General features: G+C 48.7%; 1 long non-coding RNA gene across 1 annotated transcript in view; it reads right to left on the minus strand.

Annotated features, from left to right (window-relative positions):
- The window catches only part of LOC140900060 (uncharacterized), a 53,358-nt gene that overhangs the window by 12,224 nt on the left and 22,405 nt on the right, over positions 1-18,729 (minus strand). The window lies entirely within an intron of this gene.

Genomic DNA, 18,729 nt, shown 5'->3' on the forward strand with positions numbered 1-18,729 from the left:
ACTAACCAATTTATTTGAGCATGAGCTTTCGTGAGCTACAGCTCACTTCATCGGATGCATGCCGTGGAAACTGTAGCAGACTTTATATATACACAGAGAATATGAAAAAATACCTCCTCCCACCCCACTGTCCAGCTGGTAATAGCTTATCTAAAGTAATCACCAGGTGGGCCATTTCTAGCACAAATCCAGGTTTTCTCACCCTCCACCCCCCCACACAGATTCACTCTCCTGCTGGTGATAGCCCATCCAAAGTGACAACTCTTTACACAATGTGCATGATAATAAAGTTGGGCCATTTCCTGCACAAATCCAGGTTCTCTCACCCCCCTCCCAAAAACCACACACACAAACTCACTATCCTGTTGGTAATAGCTCATCCAAAGTGACCATTCTCCCTACAATGTGCATAATTAAGGTGGGCCATTTCCAGCACAAATCCAGGTTTTCTCACATCCCCCCCACCCCCATACACACACAAACTCACTCTCCTGCTGGTAAAACCCCTTCAAAACTGACCACTCTCCAAGTTTAAATCCAAGTTAAACCAGAACATCGGGGGGGGGGGGTAGGAAAAAACAAGAGGAAATAGGCTACCTTGCATAATGACTTAGCCACTCCCAGTCTCTATTTAAGCCTAAATTAATAGTATCCAATTTGCAAATGAATTCCAATTCAGCAGTTTCTCGCTGGAGTCTGGATTTGAAGTTTTTTTGTTTTAAGATAGCGACCTTCATGTCTGTGATTGCGTGACCAGAGAGATTGAAGTGTTCTCCGACTGGTTTATGAATGTTATAATTCTTGACATCTGATTTGTGTCCATTTATTCTTTTACATAGAGACTGTCCAGTTTGACCAATGTACATGGCAGAGGGGCATTGCTGGCACATGATGGCATATATTACATTGGTGGATGTGCAGGAATACGAGCCTCTGATAGTGTGGCTGATGTTATTAGGCCCTGTGATGGTGTCCCCTGAATAGATATGTGCGCACAATTGGCAACGGGCTTTGTTGCAAGGATAAGTTCCTGGGTTAGTGGTTCTGTTGTGTGGTATGTGGTTGTTGGTGAGTATTTGCTTCAGGTTGTGGGGCTGTCTGTAGGCAAGGACTGGCCTGTCTCCCAAGATTTGTGAGAGTGTTGGGTCATCCTTTAGGATAGGTTGTAGATCCTTAATAATGCGTTGGAGGGGTTTTAGTTGGGGGCTGAAGGTGACGGCTAGTGGCGTTCTGTTATTTTCTTTGTTAGGCCTGTCCTGTAGTAGGTAACTTCTGGGAACTCTTCTGGCTCTATCAATCTGTTTCTTTACTTCTGCAGGTGGGTATTGTAGTTGTAAGAAAGCTTGACAGAGATCTTGTAGGTGTTTGTCTCTGTCTGAGGGGTTGGAGCAAATGCGGTTGTATCGCAGAGCTTGGCTGTAGACGATGGATCGTGTGGTGTGGTCAGGGTGAAAGCTGGAGGCATGCAGGTAGGAATAGCGGTCAGTAGGTTTCTGGTATAGGGTGGTGTTTATGTGACCATTGTTTATTAGCACTGTAGTGTCCAGGAAGTGGATCTCTTGTGTGGACTGGACCAGGCTGAGGTTGGTGGTGGGATGGAAATTGTTGAAATCATGGTGGAATTCCTCAAGGGCTTCTTTTCCATGAGTCCAGATGATGAAGATGTCATCAATATAGCGCAAGTAGAGTAGCGGCTTTAGGGGACGAGAGCTGAGGAAGCGTTGTTCTAAATCAGCCATAAAAATGTTGCCATACTGTGGGGCCATGCGGGTACCCATAGCAGTGCCGCTGATCTGAAGGTTAATACAGACTAACACGGCTGTTACTCTAAAACCAACAGAGTCCCTCAGAGCACCCTGGGCTACAGCTCCCAGGGGATGTTTCCTTTTGACTCTCTGTCCCTCCTGCTTCAGGGCCTATTGCAGGATTCTTCCTTGCTCTTTCAACTGAGCACCAGCTCTCAGAGCTTTCTCCCTAAAAGCCCTTCTCCCCTAGTTCCCTCACTGCCTCGCCTCGCCATGGGATTTATCAGCCTTTTCCCCCAGACACTCCTTGCTGTTTTTGTTTCCCCTTACGGGCAATTGGGTTCTTTCCAGGACATGTTGCTGCCCCACCCCTTAAATGGCAAAACTGGGAACATCTGTTCTAGCATATGGGCGCTGGATCTGCTTCATTTAAAGGGGCCAGCCACCCCGTGACAGATCATTTAGCCGGGGAGGGGGAAGGTGCAGTGTACTGGATGACCTGGGCTAGGAGTTTTCAGCTCAGGAGGGCAATGAGGGTTCAATGTGTCACTCCCAGGAGGTTCTGAGGTTTGAAAAAGTTCCCTTAATGTTCCCAGCTGTTTTTCCTTTGTGTGACTATCTCCTGCTTCCACCCAGGACCAAAAGCAGAAGGGTCAAAATACTGCCAGGCAAGCTCTTAGCATGGTATTTCTGGCCCACAAGCCCAGGAGTCTTGTGAGCAAACACGTTACCACAAGGCTTCCAGCCCCAGTTTTGAAGTCTGAAGAGCTACGGTTATTTCCAGTAAGCTCTGGCTGAGACTCTAACCAACTGAGTGCTTCTCTGAACTGAGCCACAAATCCTCTGAGGTTCTTCCATCATTATTTTCAGGAACATGCACGTGGCAGTCCCAACCCCCTAAGTAGCAGGGAAGCGTTCCCAGTGAATGCTCAGTACGTGGATGAGTTTCACCTTATTCCTGTTGCCATAGCTACCACCCACGGCAATCTGGGCAGATAAAAATAAACAAACAAACCTGGACCACATGATCTAACACCTGAAAACAACGTGCGATTAGTCATGGCACCATATGCACAACTAATTCTGATCCAGGTCTGGATTTAGAATCTGCTGCTGTTTCTGACTCAGCCTGGTGATCTGTGTTAGCTGGAGGGGGCTGTGTCCCCTCCCCCCCAGCTCTGTGTTTTCCATTTCTGAGCTAAACTCATAAAAATGAAAACAAATACACCAAGTCTCCCGAAGTGACTTGGGACCTTGAGGGTGTGAGCTGCATGGAAAGCAGATCCCGTCTCATAGACTCACAGACTTTAAGGTCAGAAGGGACCATTATGATCATCTAGTCTGACCTCCTGCACAACGCAGGCCACAGAATCTCACCCACCCAGTCCTGTAACAAACCCCTGATCTATGTCTGAGCTACTGAAGTCCTCAAATCATGGTTTAAAGACTTCAAGGCGCAGAAAATCCTCCAGCAAGTGACCTGTGCCCCACACTGCAGAGGAAGGCGAAAAACCCCCAGGGCCTCTTCCAATCTGCCCTGGAGGAAAATTCCTTCCTGACCCCAAATATGGTGATCAGCTAAACCCTGAGCATGTGGGCAAGACTCACCAGCCAGACACCCAGGAAGAATTCTCTGTGGTAACTCAGATCCCACCCTATCTAGTGTCCCATCACAAGACATTGGGCATATTTACCGCTAATTGTCAAAGATCAATTAATTGCCAAAATTAGGCTATCCCATCATACCATCCCCTCCATAAACTTATCAAGCTTAGTCTTGAAGCCAGATATGTCTTTTGCCTCCACTGCTCCCCTTGGAAGGCTATTCCAGAACCTCACGCCTCTGATGGTTAGAAACCTTCGTATAATTTCAAGTCTAAACTTCCCAATGGCCAGTTTATATCTATTTGTTCTTGTGTCCACATTGGTACTGAGCTTAAATAATTCCTCTCCCTCTCCGGTATTTATCCCTCTGATATATTTATAGAGAACAATCATATCTCCTCTCAGCCTTCTTTTGGTTAGGCTAAACAAGCCAAGCTCCTTGAGTCTCCTTTCATAAGAAAGGTTTTCCATTCCTCGGATCATCCTAGTAGCCCTTTTCTGTACCTGTTCCAGTTTGAATTCATCTTTCTTAAACATGGGACACCAGAACTGCACACAGTATTCCAGGTGAGGTTTCACCAGTGCCTTGTATAATGGTACTAACACCTCCTTATCTCTACTGGAAATACCTTGCCTGATGCATCCCAAGGCCGCATTAGCTTTTTTCACAGCCATATCACATTGACAGCTCATAGTCTTCCTGTGATCAAACAATACTCCGAGGTCCTTCTCCTCCTCTGTTACTTCCAAGTGATGCGTCCCCAGCTTACAACAAAAATTCTTGTTATTCATTCCTAAATGCATGACCTTGCACTTTTCACTATTAAATTTCATCCTATTACTATTACTCCAGTTTACAAGGTCATCCAGATCTTCCAGTTTGATATCCTGGTCCCTCTCTGTATTGGCAATACCTCCCAGCTTTGTGTCATCCACAAACTTTATTAGCACACTCCCACTTTTTGTGCCAAGGTCAGTAATAAAAAGATTGAATAAGATTGGTCCCAAAACCGATCCCTGAGGAACTCCACTAGTAACCTCCCTCCAGCCTGACAGTTCACCTTTCAGTATGACCCGCTGTAGTCTCCCCTTTAACCAGTTCCTTATACACATTTCAATTTTCATATTGATCCCCATCTTTTCCAATTGAGCTAATAATTCCCCATGTGGAATAACCGTATCAAATGCCTTACTGAAATCAAGGTAAATTAGATCCACTGCCATTTCCTTTGTCTAAAAAATCTATTACCTTCTCAAAGGAGGAGATCAGGTTGGTTTGGCACAATCTACCTTTTGTAAAACCATGTTGTGTTTTGTCCTAATTACTATTGACCTCAATGTTCTTAACTACTTTCTCCTTCAAAAAATTTTCCAAGACCTTGCATATTACAGATGTCAAACTAACAGGCCTGTTACCCGGATCACTTTTTTCCCCCTTTCTTAAAAACAGGAACTATGTTAGCAATTCTTCAGTCATACGGTACAACCCCTGAGTTTACAGATTCATTAAAAATTCTTGCTAATGGACTTGCAATTTCATGTGCCAATTCCTTTAATATTCTTGGATGAAGATTATCTGAGCCCCCCGATGTAGTCCCATTAAGCTGTTCAAGTCTGGCTTCTACCTCGGACGTGGTAATATCTACCTCCATATTCTCATTCCCATTTGTCATCCTGCCATTATCCCTAAGCTCCTCATTAGCCTCATTAAAGACTGAGGCAAAGTATTTGTTGAGATATTGGGCCATGCCTAAATTATCCTTAACCTCCACTCCATCCTCAGTGTTTAGCAGTCCCACTTCTTCTTTCTTTGTTTTCTTCTTATTTATGTGACTATAGAACCTTTTACTATTGGTTTTAATTTCCTTTGCAAGGCTTTTGGCCATTCTCACTTTAACCCTACATATTCTGACCTCAATAAGGTAGCTTTTCTTGCTGATCCCTCCGTCTGCTGACCCTGCTTGGGAAAGTGATCTGTTATGGTGGCTTTGCCTCTGTCACATACAGCATCAGCTCTCCAGCTGGTCCGAATCGCCGTAAAAGCCAGTCGCAGCCAGGTTAAGTGGTTTGCCTGTGGCCATACAGAGGAGGTAGTGTCAGAGCCAGGATTAGAACCAGATAGTTCCTGGGGGTCCAAGATGCTCTGTTTAGGCCATTAGACTCATTAATTATTATTTGTATTACAGGAGTGACAAAAGGCTCCAATTGAGATCGGGACCCTGCTGTGGTGGGGGTGGTCCCTGCCCTAATAGAGAAGGCAGGCAAAGAGTGGGAGGGAGACAGCAATACAGAGCACTAGCAGACTGTTTAGAATGCTGGCTTGCAAACATCGTGTTCGCTCCAGTCTGCTCTCGCTGGGGTTGGAAATCCTTCATGACCTCCCAACGGAATCTACAGTAATATATTTCCTGAGGTCCTTTCTTTCAGAATCTATGTCAGAGGAGGGTCCCTATTATGTTGCTACTGGTGAATACTCTGGTCTCTCACTCTGCAAGCTTCCCAGCTGTCTGGGTGCACCACCAGGGGTCTTCAGGGTATAATATGCAGCTCAGTGAAAACTTTTACAAGGCTGTGTGCCTTCCTTTAGCCAGCACCAGACTAGAGCACATGTGCCACTGTGTTGTGGTATGATGTTACAGCTCATTTGCCTCTCCAGCGCATCATCAAGGATCTACAACCTATCCTAAAGGATGATCCCTCACTCTCACAGACCTTGGGAGACAGGCCATTCCTCACTTACAGACAGCCCCCAACCTGAAGCAAATATGCACCAGAAACTACACACCACACAACAAAAACACCAACCCAGGCAACTCCCATCTTTTCATGTGCTGTGTATTTATACCTGCTACTGTATTTTCCACTCCATGCATCTGATGAAGTGGGTTCTAGCCCACAAAAGCTTATGCCCAAACAAATTTGTTAGTCTCTAAGGTGCCACAAGGACTCCTCATTGTTTTTGCTGATACAGACTAACACGGCTACCACTCTGAAATCTGCAGGGATGGACATGCTTACAGCAAGGTTCTCACATGATTTGGTCCTATCCAACCCAACAAAATGTGCCCCAACCCAGCAAAATGTGCACTTGAGAGGGGACCTCTTGGGTGGGGATTAGTGCTTACAGGGGGCCTCGGGTTGAGAGTTTAGCTGAAGGGCCTCTTGGGTGAGGATCCCTGCTGTAGGGAGGGCCCCGGAGCAGGTCATGAATCCAGAGCAAGGAAAGCTATGCACCCTTTCTGGAGTGACTCACCCAGCGAGGAAGAGAGTTTGTTTGGATACAATCCCAACCTTTCTTCCTTTGCTAGAACAGAACATTTCTGAGATTTCAATTACCAGACAGCTTGCCATTCCACTCACGTTTGCAAAACAAGAATAAGCAGGAGAAGGAAGGGGGGATAATCAGACCTTCCTTTCAGTGAACGGCTGTCTTGGAGGGCTGATTTGTTTGTAACACGGATATGTTTGATTTAAAATAAATTGTATTTTGATAGGTTTGAATGGTGTTTTTTTTTCTCTTTCTCCTTTTGATCATTTAGACAGAGAGTTTCCTCATTTATTCTTGGCTTCCAGCAGCTGCTGCCTGGGCGAGCCCGTAGATGATCTCAAAGCAGCTGGATGGATCTATGAGCTTAATAAGCTGCACTTCCTCATAAATGGTTACCGTGGGAGGCTCTGACCTAAACTGCTAATTAACATTGGCACTAATCAGCCTGGTCCGCTCAGTTAATCCCCTGGCACCCCCCCCCACCTCCAGCCTCATTATACCTGTCTGTTGTCTCCCTGCCCCTCCCCCCAGCCATGTGCTCAGCTGCATGGCAGAACGCAGTTGAATAGAACAAACTAGGAATGCTCGTGTCATCATGGGGCTCCTGGCCATGGCACCAGGAGGGCAGCTCAAGACGAAAGGAGATGGGGTTGTGCAGCATTCTGTGGCTGAGAAACCTTAAAGACTTTGTGTAGGTACCACAAAAAACACCTACCACGCACATGCACCCTCCAGCCACATGCCATGTGCTCTGTGGTCTCCACTCTCATTTCACAGTTAGTGGTCAGCTAGATTTCATTGCAGCAAATCCCACTGTGCTATGGGACGTGAGGGGGTGAAAGAATCTTCCAGGGTACCCCCATGGTCTCCTTTGTTCCTCCTCCTCTCCCTCTGTCTGGGATGGGGGGAGGCAGGTTGCCACAGCTCCCCCTGGGGTTCATTTGTTATCAGGAGGGGAGGTGGCTTGAGAGCAACATGAGACTGTCTTGTTCCAGGTGCCCACTGATCTGCAGCCAGAGCATTAACAGCTGCTTCCTGCCAGGTCAGTTCCACCACCCACTGGGGCCCTTCCAGAGACCCATGGGCCTGCTACCCTTGGGCTCCCAGCCCCAGCCCAAGAAGCAGTGATTTTTGAAAAAACACACTGCACACACATTAAATGCATTTGAAAGTTCCTAGACAATCGCCTTCGAGTGTGCTGTCACTTTAAATGTGTGACCACAGACTGCCCCCCCCCCCCCCGTCTCACTCCTCCCGAAAAAAACTAACTACTTCCGGGAGCCAGCCCCCATTTTCTCCTCAGAAGAGGGAGTTCCCCGGCTACAAAAAGTGACATTTTTGGCTGGGAAAAGATGGGCTGAGCCTCACTGCCTTGTAATGAAATTGTCTGTTCAATCCAAAGGAGTTGGCCGAAGAGAGCCATCTGGGGGCAAAGATGAGAGACAGAGGCAGACTGCTGTGGGGATCGTGCAGAGACCCCCAGAGCCTCTTCCCCCGGCCGCACCGGGGAAGAGCGCCACTACATAACCCCTGCGGAGGGTGCAGCATACGCTCCCCTCTGGAGCTGCCCTGGCTTGAGCGGACCTGAAAGGGGCAAGGTATTTCCAAAAGTGGGGGAGCTTGTACCTTGGGGCAGCTAACAAAGAGCAGTCCCTGGGCTCAGAAGAGCGACTGTACTTTAAGGGACAGACTCCTGGCCCCTTCCTCTTGCGTGCACACATACCCACGCGATGACATGGCATTAGGTAGCTTCTTAGCACCCGATCACGCATGGAGAGTAATGACAAATGGATCGGTCCTCTGTGGCCCTGTCTCGGGGGCCTGACATTTTTCATACACTTTGGCAAAGCTTGTCATACCACTCAAGTCTTATTGAATGGCATCTAGCCAGGCACAATGAGGCCTAAAGGCCTTTGCTGTCTTGGAGATCTAATTGGAGCAGAGTGATACTTGCTGGCATGATGTAATCATATTCTTTGGACGGTTTGCATCCCCAGCTCTGATATTTCAGACCAGGATAGCAGCACATAGTTGGGCTCCATGATAAATCTTTATCTAGATATCTTGGGTGCTTATGTGGCCCATATTACCTGGTATCTAAGTGCCTCGCAGTCTTTAACATTTTACTTTCACCTAGTTGCCAACCCTCCCGGATTGGCCGGGAGTCTACCGGAATTGTCATAGATCTCCGAGGGACTACTGAAAGCAATCCAGGAGATTTGAATAGGCTGCTAAAAGTCTGATCGGTGGCTCAGCGGGCTTAAGGTAGGCTCCCTACCTGCCCTGGCTCCACAGGGCTCCCGGAAGCGGCCGGCATACCTGGTTCCTAGGTGCAGGGGTGGCCAGGGGGTCTCTGCACACCACCCCCGCCCCAAGCACCTTCTCTGCAGCTCCCATTGGCCATAAACCATGGCCAGTGGGCGCTGTGGGGACAGTGCCTGCAGGCAGGGGCAGCGCGTGGAGCCTCCTGGCTGCCCCGGAGCCTAGGAGCTGGTTGCTTCCGGGAGCCCCCCAAGGTAAGCACCACCTGGCCAGAGCCCGCACCCCTCACCTCCTCCCTCACCCCAACCCCCTGCCCCAGTCCTGAGCCCCCTCCACACCCTAACTCCCTCCCAGAGCCTGCACCCCTCACCCTCTTCCACACCCCTGCCCCAGCCCTGAGCCCCCTCTGGCATCCAAACTCCCTCCCACACCCCCTCTTACACCCCAACCCCCTTCCCCAGCCCTGAGCCCCCTCCCGCACCCAAACTCCCTCCAGCAGTCTGCACCCCAAACCCCCGCCCCAGCCCAGAGCCCTCTCCTGCATCCCAAACCCCTCATCCCCAGCCCCACCCCAAAGCCTACACCCCGAGCCCGAGGGGAGCCCTCATCCCCTCCCGCACCCCAACCCCCTGCCCCAGCCCAGTGAAAGTGAGTGAGGGTTGGGGAGAGCGAGGGGGATGGAGTGAGCGGGGGCAGGGCCTTGGGGAAGGGGTGGGACAGGGGGTGGGGCGAGGGTGTTCTGGTTTGTGCGATTAGAAAGTTGGCAACCCTACTTTCACAACACCCTGCTGTGGTAGGCAAAGGTGTTATTCCCACTTTACAGAGGGGAAACAGAGAGCCTCGGGCCCAGCTCCACAAAGTCATTTAGACTCCTAACTTCAACTGAAATCAATAGAAATTGAGAGCCTAAATACCTGTGTGGATCTGGGTCTCAGTGACTTGACCAAAGTCACACAGGCTGTCTGTGGCCAAGCAAAGAATTAAACCCAGGTCTCCCACAGCACAGGCTAGCTCCCTATCCACCCAACCATCATCTGGCTGAGGTATCTGCACCCAGCAGTATTGAGAACAGTAAGAAAGGCAGATCTGACAATGACAAGCCACTACTGCAACGCACCCCCGTCCCTTCCAAAAAAAAAAAGATACTGAAGCCAGCAAGCCTGTCCCAGAACAATCAGATTCAATGAACGCTCTTGAGTTCTGAGTTCAGAGCGGGGCGCTAAATGCATTTGAAGTTATTTCATCCACAAACGCTCCTTCGCTTCCCTCCTCTGTTGCCAGCAAATACTGGAAATGAGCCTGTAATGATCTTTTCATAATTTTATTTCCACAAAAGCCTGCAGGGGAAGAAGCTGCAGTGCTGACCTCGTATGTTTCTCAGTCTATTATCTCAGAATAAATATAAAAGCGTGACTAACACCATCTCTTAAGGGGATGATAACACTTTGGGTGAGTGCAGCAGAAGACATCTCTGCCTTTCCTCTGGTCTTTCTTCTTTTCCCCTGCCTTTGTCTGGGGAACACCACTCTCTCTCAATGGAGAGATGCAAGACAAGACTCCTCAGATGACTCATACGTTTCACAACAAAACTCCATGGAAGCGAAATGTTTATGTTCTAGAATAGGAATCCCTAAGCCAGGCAGCAGCGGGATGAGTCAACGGCTAGGAATGAACCCCAACCGTTTTATGGGACATTTATTAATTAAAGGAGAAACGACCCTCTCTTCATCACATGGGCAGGATAGAGATGGGAGAATGAATTTTCTGACATTGCCAGAGCTTATCAGGACCATCCAAGACATTGACATCGGCAGGCAAATGAACTCATAATGCATCGAGGCATGGGACTCAGTTAATATTGGCTGAGTTGTTATCAGCTGTTGGTGAAGATTAATGCATCCTTTTTATTTTTTTTTGAGTTAATACGTTTTTCCTAATGATTATTCCTTTATTTTGTTAACCTCCGTGGATGCTTTAGCTGAGCGTTGGAAAGAAGGGGCTAGTGAAATGAAAAGCCGCAGACAGTGTGTGGACTGGGCTGGGAATTGTGGTTTAGGTCACTGAAAAATCTCCGAGATAGAAATTTTTGTGCATCTCAGTTTTTGGGAGCCCACTTGGAACACCCAGTGTCTGATTTTATAGAGGTGCTGAGCATCCACAGATGCCTTTGACTTGTGTGGAAAGAGTGGAAGGCAAAGCCACCCAAAAATTAGTGGCCACTTTTGAAAATGTTGGTCAGACCTTGTCTGTATGGCTGTTTCTTCATCTGTGAAATGGGGCTAGTAATGATTGCCCACCTCTGAGATCCCTGGATGAAAAGCCCTAGGTGACTGCAAACGATTGTTTATTGCTATTATTCTGTCCTGAAGAAATTCTGTTTATTGTTGTTCACATGGGAACAAAGAATCTGAGTGATGGTACAGTTGGAGGAATCAAGAACAACATCAAACCTAGGAAAGATAACTGGAGACAGAGGTCAATGTGGAAGACCTTCCCCCTGGGCCCTTCCATCACCAAGTGGGAATGAGAAGACATGTTGGAGACCAACCGCTGGCTGAACTGGAGATGCAGAGAGGAAAGTCTGCGATTCACAAAGCACTGACAGATCTCTGGGAATACTGGGTGGCTGGTTTGAAATGGTCTGCACTAAAGCAGCCAACCTTCCACATTCAAAAGTGGCAGGGCTCAGTAGGTGAGCTTTAAACCAGGTCAGGAGAGAACAGCAAGCCAGTTGGGAATGGCTGGGTTGTAACTGAGAAGGGAAATTGAAGAGCAGGATGAATTTCCTCACCATGAGACCTGTTAGAAAGTGGAGTAGGTTCCCAGGGGAAGTGGTGAAAGCCTCACCACTTGGGTTAGTTAAAACTGAACAAGACAAGCCGCTCACTATCCACCGTCGGGAGCAACCCTGCAGGCCCCCCCACCAGGGATTGGCAAGATGTTGCCATTTCACATTCCTGTTTGCCAAAGCCTGCCCTCATTTATACCCATTCAGCTGAGGCGAATGAGGCTGCAGGGGGCAGAACGGAGCATAGGGCTTAGCCTTCAGTGATTCTGTTGGTTAACTTAATTCCACATTTTGGTCGCGCCGTTTAAAGCGTTGTCATCGTAATGCAGGTTAACGAAATCCAGAAAGTGAATTGTTCCTTAAAGTCTTGGAGGGAGTGTGATTAGATCTATGACAGCTTCATAATCCTCACTGGTTTCCATAGCGACGGGTTCAGTGCCAAATTGGCTGCAGGCCGCCTGGGGGATGAGGATGAAAGGCAGTTGGGGGGCGGGGGAGGGAGAACTGAATAAAGGGCTAGAAATGAAACATCAAGGAGGCATAAATAGATGGAATCTTTGGGCTGTGTCTGCACCTGGTCATGCAGCAAAATGATGATCTTTAGTAAGAATAATACTTTGCCTTTCATCAAGGGAGCCAAGGTGCCGTGCAAAGGCAGGTGTCCTCGGCCCCCCATTACAGAGGGGAAACTGAGGCACAGAGTGGTTCAAGTGGCTTCTGATTTTGAGTGCCTGATTTCAGACACTGCTCCCACTGACTTTGGAACCTCTGGAAAAAATTAGGCCCACGATGCCTCCGACTGGACACCTGAAATCAGAGGCCGATTCTGAAAACGTTGACAGAAGTCTGTTGCCCTAGGTGATGCTGTGAGCCATTGGCAAAATAGGAATGAGAACCCAGGACTCCATGCACCCTGTGCCCTGCTCTAAGCACTAAAGCTCCCTGTTAGGAGTTATGCAAGAGAGTGAGCTGAGAAATTCAGATATTTCTATTTCTGATACAGCAGGGAGTCCAGTCTGGGCCGTTGCACCCAGGCACCAGGGAGCGAGCGCACTGAGAGTCCACTATGGAACATGGCACCCAGATCGTAGTGTTATTTTCTATTTGTACAATGCATCCAACCAACAGGTTGCAATGAAAAACTCTGCCCTGCCCTAATGGACAGTGTCACACTGGCTGACCAGGCAGACTCTGCACTGGGACTCTGGAATTTAAGGTGAGAGTTGACTCAGAATCCTGTATCTCTAGTTAGGTGTTGGTGGAAATATGGCCGTGTTATTGGAATCTTTGATGCAGCCGGGGTAGACTTTGGTTCCTTTGGAAGAATATTTGTAAAAGGAGAACAGGGCTGGAGTCAGTGCAGGTGGTGGGGTGAGCAATCCATTTGACCCGTTTTCCAAAAAGGAAACTTTCCCTTCAGATAAGGGCTATCCCAGTTAACGTGTCTGGTGCTAATCCAAGTGCACAGCATGGCTATAAATATGCTTCTCCACCACATGTGCTTGGCTTATCCTCACGCCCCATTCAAAGGAATGGTCATTCTGTTGGGAACTCTCTTTCTCGTTTGATCACTCCTTAGACTTGAAGATCATCTGATGCTTGTCAGCTTTTAGAATAATAGAATAGAATCATAGAAGTGCAGGGTTAGGGTTAGGGTTAGGGGGTCATCTAGTCCAATCCCCTGCTCAAAGCAGGACCAACCCCAACTAAATCATTCCAGCCAGGGCTTTGTCAAGCTGGGCCTTAAAAACCTCTAAGGATGGAGATTCCACCACCTCCCTAGGGAACCCATTCCAGTGCTTCACCACCCTCCTAGGGAAATAGTGTTTCCCAATATCCAGCCGAGACCTCCCCCAGTGCAACTTGAGACCATTCCTCTTTGTTCTGTCATCTGCCACCACTGAGAACACCTGAGCTCCATCCTCTTTGGAACCCCCCTTCAGGTAGTTGAAGGCTGCTATCAAATCCCCCCCTTTTCTGTAGACTAAATAACTACAGTTCCCTCAGCCTCTCCTTGTATGTCATGTGCCCCAGCCCCCTGAGCATTTTCATTGCCCTCCGCTGGACTCTCTCCGATTTGCCCAATTTTTATCACTTGGACCTAAAGATACTGCACTCGGTGGCCACTGATTTGGCCACTGAGCCACCATATTCTCTCTTGAACATGAGAGGACTCTGGCCCAGATCCTCAAAGGTATATAGGTACCTGACTCCCACTGAAATCAATGGTGGTTAGGAATCTAAATACCTCTGCAGACCAGGGCCTCCGTCTCTTCATCTATCTTTAAGCAGAATCTAAAAACTCCCACGTCCTTTGCTGTCAGCCATTAGCTCGGGACTGCAAACTCTACCTGTCGTATGTTTTCTGTCATGCTCCTTGCCGTGTTTTGGCATAATACGGTATGGCAGTACTGCCCGCTCCTCCTCCCACTCTGTGCTCCGAGGGCATTGATCCAAACTGCTCCTGATCTCAATTCCTAGCGGAGGGCGCTGTCTCATTTCTTCCCTCCTCTGTCCTCAGGAGCCTTACCCCAAGCAGTGCTCCACGGTGAACAAATCACGGGGAGTGAAAGCAGCAAGCTTTGCTGCCAGCTATTAGTCCGGCTAGGATGGAAGGGGAGTGAGATGCCTGCTGTTATTGCTAATAATCGAATACTAATTCATAGTCTTACATGTATGCTGCGCCCTCCATCCCCATGCCCATTACAAATGATGGGCCTGGTCCTGTGGGCTGAACTTTCCTTTGCAGCCGGACGAGCTCCAAAACATACACAAGAATCATTTCACACACTCGCAATATGCAGACGCCTCTCGGTGGAAAGCAGCAGCCGCTGAACACCCAACAGGCCAAGGAGTGAATAATATCTGTTCGACCTACTTGGAGCAGCAAAGCAGAGTGAGGGATGCAGAATGTAATGACCTAAGTTAGCATATGGCTCGGGCGTGAGGGTTAAACACCCCAGTGGTTGCCAGAAAGGCTGAGGGTTTAATGACGAGTGCCTGGGGGGGTCTGTGTCCTTTTGGAAGGACAACACCTTCAGCAGTGTTTTGCCCTCCGCTGTACTTTAGTTACACGGTCCCTAACCAGACTTCAGAAGCGGATGAGAATTCTTTTGCCATCCAGCCCCAGAAAGGGGCCCTGGAGACGGCGGGGTTCAAAGCAGAGCACCAGTGCCTGCAGGTAAGGACACGCTTTAGCACCTCCTTCAGCTCACTTTGTGCCGTGGATTGACCTGGTGATGAAACTAACTGGGCCAAATTTGGCTCTTGGTCACACCTGTGCTAACTCACTGGGCCAGCTCCCCAGCTGGTGTAAATCAGCATAATTCCACTGACTTCAGAGGTGCTGTGCTGGGGATCTGGCCCATTGATTGAGGGCAGCATTGGGCTTCCAAGGATCTCAGTGATTAGCAGCCTGCCCCCTTCCAGCCCCAGAGACTCTAACTCAGTGGGAATAGTGTTCACTTGGACCCAGGGGCTGGAGGGAAGTCTTCTCTTTTCCTGCTTTATTTAATGTCCTGGACTAAACCTCTGGAAATCTCCAGGATGGCCAAGCCCATAATTACAACCACCAAACCGTCCAGTGAGAAATGCAGTTCATTGCAATGTTTGTTCCAAATGTTTTTCTTGAAGAAAAGAAGGTTCCAGGAATTAACGTTCATGGTCTACAGCCAAATTCTCAAAAGCAGCCTCTGATTTTGATTGAGATACTTTGGGCCTGCTTTTGTTGAGGCGATGAGCTGCCCCTTGACTTCGATTGCAGCTGCAGATATTTGGCACCTCTGAAAAAAGAGGCCCGAAGTGTGTCAAGTTGGGCACCCAAAAATGGAGGTACCCAAAACTGAACATGTTGGCCCTGGTGTGTCCCGTCCTCACACGGACTAAAATGGGACAAAATTTCCAAACTCTCTGCACATTTCCTCCTGTTCTAAAGTCATTACAGGGCAAAAATCTGCTCTCAGTGCCACGGGTGCTGCTTCAGTGTAAGGGAGAGCAGAACTGGCCCACTTGCTCTGTGAGGACTACATGAATATTGTCATATATGCCATTTGTTTTTCTTTCAAGTGGCAAATTTGATGGATGGTAATGTTACCAGACCAGTTTAAATTACTGTGCTAATCCAGATGGAAAGTACAGTATCCTGATTGGACAGCTACGTTTTGTAAGGATTGTGGGTTAACTCTCACAAGTCCCAGGAAAGGGCCGCCATGACAATTAGAAATAATAGCAAACACTTTCATCCAGAGATCACTAAGCACCTTACAAAGGGGTCAGTATCACTCTCACTTTACAGATGGGGAAACTGAGGGCAAAAAGAGAGGAAGGGACTTGGCCAAGGTCCCACAACAAGTCAGTTGCAGGGTTTGGAGGAGAACCCAGGAGTCTTGATTTTCAGGCCCCTGCTGTACCACTAGACCATGGTGCATCACAAAAAGACAACAACCAATCAAGAGAAATAATCCCAGTCATTTAACAACGTGAACCAGACTGGCCCAGGGAGTAGAGCAGCCTGTGGGTTTCAAATCTGCAATCCTGCAGCCCAAGCACCTCCCTGACAGAAACATTCCAAAGAAGGAATCGCTGCTGGACCGACAGTGCACCCACACTGTGGCAGAAGTGGGCGCCCGTCTGCTTCTCTTCTGTGGTATTAGCATCCCAGGCGGGTGGCAGTTGGTGCGCCTCCCACACTCTGGCAACAATTTGCTGGCTCTGCTGCTGCATTATTATGTAACTCTCCTACAGATTACATAACCTTCTAGGAGTGGTGCATTCACGGTGAGGGGACGCAGGATGCAGGGAGCATGGAGAGAATATATCCCGCTAATTGAAAATACATGGAAATCGAGTCATTACCATTGCTCAGGCTCTTGGCATGACAGCCTGGAGGTCTAATTGCCCTCTGGGCTCAGCACACATGTCTGGTAAGGTTCTGGTTATGAGTTAATAGAAGCAGAAACCATCTGACATCCTTAGGGAGCCGGGGGAGAATTTAGTGCCAGCTAGTGATGAAAAAACAAACATGCTGCAGTATTCTGCAGTGAACAAATCCTGCAGCAATCACCCCATCAGTAACTGCAGTGACCTGGACAAGTATTACAGAGTACTGGAATGTAGGGAGTACTGAGTGGAGTACCACAGAGTACTGGAGAGTTTTACATGAGCGGAACTGGGGCCAGTGACTTTTCCCTGTCCCTGGTGCAAGAGGAAAGAAACAGTCTTCTGGCTAGCTAGATTCTAGATGCTAGAGCATCCCTGGCCTCTCTCCCCCCAGGCCTTTGCTGGTGAGCTTTATGAAGGCCAGTGGATGGAGAGTGTCCAGCTGTCCTACCCGAGACCTGAACATCAACACCCTCCATTTCTCTGCCCCGGCACAGCTTTGCTATACCAGCCCCTCTGCGTGTCAACATTGGGTTGCCAGTGACCACTGTCTCGGTAGACCCAGGCTAACCATGTCCACCAGGGATCCCTGTACCCAGCAGGTGGGATAGATTGTAGGCACATGCTAGGAGGGAATGCCAACAAATCAAGAAGCCCATTGAGGTTCCATACACCATGTTTCCCCGGACTCTGACCTGCAGCCCCACCCTTCCCTGCAAGTGGAGTCCTGTCAAACAAGTAGATGGAAATAAACAGAATGACGAGCAGGGGAACCCAGAGAATTCCTCTTCGCCATGCGGAGGCCCAACCAGCCATGGTTTCCAATTAAGCTGAAAGCACTGCTGAGACTGCAGGCCCCATTTAGGGCAACAGCTACTATCTGTGCATCTATGCGCCCTGGGATTGCAAGTAAAACAGAGACACCTCCATGTGCAGGGGCAGGCTTCAGACAAGAAAAGGATCCACCGCTGTAACTGCAAATCTCCAGGCACAGGCCTCATGTGCGGTTGCATCCCTTGCCCAGCCAGCCCACCATCTTCTGAGTTAGAATGACAAAGGTAATATATGTCTAATGCATTATAGCTGCTCTCTCCTCCAATCCCCCCCTCCCAAGGTCACGCTGGTCTCAGTGACTCTGCTGAGCCACCTGGTTTTAATGTAAAAGGTATCAGGGTCTGTGTTTCCAATCTGGAGCTCATCCAGCAGGAATCCACATTTCAGAAAACTGGTGGCAAACACAGAAGAGATGTGTAAAGTGTGTGTATTGGGGAGGTGGGGGAGGTGCGTTAACTATTAAGTAGGTTTGATTCTAGATTGATCAATCTAGGCCAAATTCTGCATGGATTTATACCCAGGAAAGTCAATAGGATTACGTAGGGTGTCAATCAAAACAGCACTGAGAGAGTCCAGAGGGAATCAAGGGCCAAATTCTGTCCACAGTGACACCAGTAGAAGCCCAGTGATCTCAGTGGGGCAAGAGGTTGAGAGAGACAGAGGGTGCCGGGAGTGGGGACTCCCTGCCCTAGAGCTCATACATGATTCTGGGTGGAAGAACAGGCTGGAATGGAGCTAGATGCTTTCCAGCCAGCCAGAGAGGAGGGCAGCTTAGCTCCCGCAGTGGCTGTAGGAGAAGCACCTTCGGGGCCTGGGAAGGAAATGGAGGGTAGGGAGCGGGTGGCAAGGGCACAAGAGGGGGGAGGAGTTCCCTTGGCAGCTCTAGTCTCAGAGAAGTCGATGCCTCTTGGAAATCTAGGCTCTAATAAATGGGCCAGGCTTGTAAGCAGGTTCCTGCATAAGTCACTCTCCCCTCGGGGGGAAAGGAGGGAAAGGAAGAAAATCGCCCTAGTCAAGCAGGAGCCCAGCCCGCAGAGCTCGCTCCAGAGCAGGCTCTGAGCCCCAGGGGCTGTGTGTGTAGGGATCTTTCGGATAAGCCAGGGTTAAAACCAAAAGCAGCTTGGTGCACTGGGAGGGGGTGAGCGAGGCTGGTGAACTGCCTGTAACCTACCAATGTTAAGTGTCTGGGATTCAACTGCCTGTTTCCCTTCAGTAATGGAGCCCTAGGGGGGATCGTCCCAAGTACAGATCATTGTTAATGACTTTTAATTAAGTAGAGAAGAGTGTGGGAAGTGGAAATTCTCTCTCATGCATTTTGCATTACTCTAGCATTCACAAGGCTGGGAGCT

The sequence above is a fragment of the Lepidochelys kempii genome, chromosome 18 (assembly GCF_965140265.1).
Source record: "Lepidochelys kempii isolate rLepKem1 chromosome 18, rLepKem1.hap2, whole genome shotgun sequence".
NCBI lineage: Eukaryota > Metazoa > Chordata > Testudines > Cheloniidae > Lepidochelys > Lepidochelys kempii.